Source organism: Terrapene carolina, unplaced genomic scaffold (genome assembly GCF_002925995.2).
Source record: "Terrapene carolina triunguis isolate 2854851 unplaced genomic scaffold, T_m_triunguis-2.0 Scaffold119, whole genome shotgun sequence".
Lineage (NCBI taxonomy): Eukaryota > Metazoa > Chordata > Testudines > Emydidae > Terrapene > Terrapene triunguis.
This window is the reverse complement of record NW_020664470.1, coordinates 2,781,488-2,785,203: the sequence shown is the minus strand read 5'-3', so window position 1 is coordinate 2,785,203 and position 3,716 is coordinate 2,781,488. Positions and strand designations below refer to the sequence as shown.

At 48.5% G+C, this 3,716-nt stretch overlaps 1 pseudogene; it reads left to right on the top strand.

The window, feature by feature from the left end:
• The first annotated feature begins 91 nt into the window (after positions 1–91).
• The window catches only part of LOC112103617, a 9,140-nt pseudogene continuing 5,515 nt past the window's right edge, over positions 92–3,716 (top strand).

Below are 3,716 nucleotides of genomic sequence, written 5' to 3'. Positions count from 1 at the left end.
GATAGATAGATAGATAGATAGATAGATAGATAGATAGATAGATAGATGGGGGAGCTATAAGAGCTAACCCTATTGTTAACTAAAAGAAGCCATGACTATAGACAGTAAGGAAGAAGACACATTGATACAGGATTGCACAGGACAGCAAGCTACAGATGCATCTTCATTGGTACAGTTTATTCTAGCCCCACTGAGCTAGATAAACTATACAGCTGATGATTGTTTGCAACAACACCTTGTAAGAGCAACCACTGCTTACAGGCAGCATTTCCCAGGGAACACTTTCCCTACCATGAATTGTCCATTCAGTACCAGCAACAGAGCCACCGCATGAAAGCAACATCTGTGATGTTGTGATGTCACACCCAGGTGAGGAGATGGGGGGCATGTAGCAGCATTGCCCTCCCCCCCTAAAACTGCATCTTTTCACTCCACTCCCAACCCGAGCCCTTCAGCACAGCCCCAGGGCACCCATCCCACTCCACTTGCCCTGCCTGACAGAGCCTGCATGGACAGCATATGTAGGGAGGAGTTTGAGGGGAGAGTCTGTGTTAGGGCTCCCCTGTGCTTCCCTGGTTCTTGTCCTGCAGACAGAAAGCAGAAAGCAAGAATCCAAAGTGCAGGCAATGCAATGCTTATTGGGGTTACAGCTCTGTACACTAGTAGTGCTTTCTCCTCCTTCCTAATAGGCTGAATTATACCTGTACTGCTCACCCCTGGTCCCACCCCTTACAATTTATGGTCATGCTCCATTTTGGAGGGTCTTGAGTCTGGGGGTTTTGGTACCACCTCTTTTGTACCCCATGGGAGGGGGAGGTAGGTAGGCTGTGTTTTGGCCAGGGTCATCGTTTCTGTGGCTTTTAGTGTTTCTTATACTCCCCCCATCCCTCTTGCCCCCCTGCCCACAACTGGTTACTTGACCTTGGCTTGGAAGAGAAGTCAGGCAGCCTTCATGTGTACACTCGTATATTAAATGCCCTCCATACCCAGCAACACTTTAATTCTTTTCCTTATCTTTTCTCATTTTGCTATAAACCCCATCTGGCTGCAGACTGATGCAATCCACCGTGTCTTTGTTCTTTGTTCACCCATATTAGTAAGGATATAAGAGTATCAATGGCAAACAACCCCCCAAATTCTATCTCAAGCTAATAAACAGGCCTAAATACTACATTACTATCACTAACAGTCTGGAAGAGGTAGATTTTTCAGGGGGTCGGAATAGGGAGGAGCAGCAGAGGCACAACTGGAAGGTTTCCTCCTCCCTCCCTGCCTCAGCGTCTGGCTTACAGGTGGCGGGGATGGGGGGTTGCTATTTTGCACTGGGGAGTATCAGGGACCACCCCCACCCCGGTGTACTGAGCTGTCCCCTCCATCTCAGTTGCCAACGGCAGGGAGTGGTTGTGATGTTTTGCAATGGGGGGCTCTTCACACCCCTGAATAGCAAAGCCATGCCGGCAGAAGTCAGGAGTCTAGACCTAGCCACAGGGTTATAGGATGGATACACGGTGGGGTGCTGAAATGTAGCTGTCTGCAGAAGTATGAAAATGTTGGCTTTACCTTGATCTCCACTGTGCAATCAGCTAGAAACTGTGTGGTGGTATCTTCTCTCTACCTTCCACTGAGCTAGCCGCTGTGTATACCCAACCTCTTGGATCCACCAACTCCGAGGATTGCTGGAAGTGTCTTCACACCAAGACGCTGCTAGTTACAAAAGGCATCATGGACTCAGGTCTACATCCTCTGCCTATAACATTTCCCCAGTTGCTGCTGCACACTTCGAATGAACGGATGAGGAGGAATTTGTCAACTGCTTGTTTTACACACTTAATAAACTACTCTGTGAAGGGGAATCAAACCTCCGCCCTCAAAGGAAATCCCTCATTTATCCTGCCACATGAGATGTGGGCTGCAACGGGGGACACAATTTACCACACTAGTTAAACTGTGACAGGTTTCAGAGTAGCAGCCGTGTTAGTCTGTATCTGTAAAAAGAACAGGAGTACTTGTGGCACCTTAGAGACTAACACATTTATTTGAGCATAAGCTTTCGTGGGCTACAGCCCACTTCATCAGATGCATAGTTAGGGGGCTGTCTGGGTTCCTGGGTTAGTGTTTTTGTTGTGTGGTGTGTGGTTGCTGGTGAGTATTTGCTTCAGGTTAGGGGGCTGCCTCTTCATAACATAACAACTACGGTTCACCAAATGACATTAATAGGCAGCAGGTTTAAAACAAACAAAGGGATGTATTTCTTCACACAACGCACAGTCCACCTGTGGAACTCTTTACCAGAGGATGTTGTGAAGGCCAAGACTATAACAGGGTTCAAAAAAGAACTAGATAAATTCAAGAAGGATAGGTCCATTAATGGCTATTGGCCGGGATGGGCAGGGATGGTGTCCCTAGCCTCTGTTTGCCAGAAGCTGGGAATGGAGGACAGGGGATGGATCACTTGATGATTACCTGTTCTGTTCATTCCTTCTGGGGCACCTGGCATTAGCCACTGTCAGCAGACATGATACTGGACTAGATGGACCTTTGGCCTGACCCAGTATGGCCATTCTTATGTTCTTATTGCAAGGGAAGCTACAGATTGAGGGTCTGATTCTCCTTGAACTCATCCTGGTGTAAATTAAGAGTAACTCCACTGGATTCAATGAAGCAGATTCTGACTGCAGTGTAAGTCCAAAGATTGGTCATGAATGGACTTGACGTCTAGTTGGCAGCCGGTATCAAGCAGAGTGCCCCAGTGGTCAGTCCTGGGGCTGGTTTTGTTCAACATCTTCATTAATGATCTGGATGATGGGATGATGGGAGGAATTGCACCCTCAGCAAGTTTGCGGATGACACTAAGCTGGGGGAAGAGGTAGATACGCTGGAGGGTCGGGATAGGGTCCAGAGCAGGGGTGGGAAAACTATGGCCCGGGGCCCACATCCATCCCTTCAGACATTTATATACAGCCCCCGAGCTCCTGCTGGAGAATGGGGTATGGGAGTGGGGTCAGGTGTTTGCCATGCTCCACGTGTGATGTGGCTCCACATGGCTCCCGGAAGCAGCAGCATATCCCTCCTCTGGCTCCTATGTGTAGGGGTAGTCAGGGGGCTCCGCATGTTGCTCCTGCCCCAAGCACAGCCCCTACAGCTCCCATTGGCCGGGAACCATGGGTGGCATGTGCAGATGGGGCAGCGTGAAGAGCCACTTGGCCCTGCGTCCATGCCCCCTCCCACGCCTCAACACCCTGCCCCAACTCTGATCCCCCTCCTGCCCTCCAAACCCCCTGGTCCCAGCCCAGAGCACCCTCCTGCACTCCCAACCCCTCATCTCCAGCCCCACCCGGTCCACAAAAGGTTGAAAACTATTGTAAGGGGTCTGCCAAAGTTTGCTCTTACCATAGGCTATGGTTTTCAATCTGTTGTCTGCAGACACCTGGAGGTCTGCAAACTATGTCAAAGATTTGCAAAGGGGTCCGCACCTCCATTCAAAATTGTTTCCAAATTAAAAAAAGGTAGAAAACCACTGGATTTGTAGATTCATAGATTATATTACTATTAGATAATTCAAGCCTGACCTTCTGTGTAATACTATGCATAGAATTTCACCCAATTACCCCTCTACTGAGCCCAATAACACTGGTCTACAATTTTTGAGAAGTGGTCTGCTTCAGAGACAAAATGTGCTATTTATTATGTATTTTGATGTGCTGAATTCAAATATG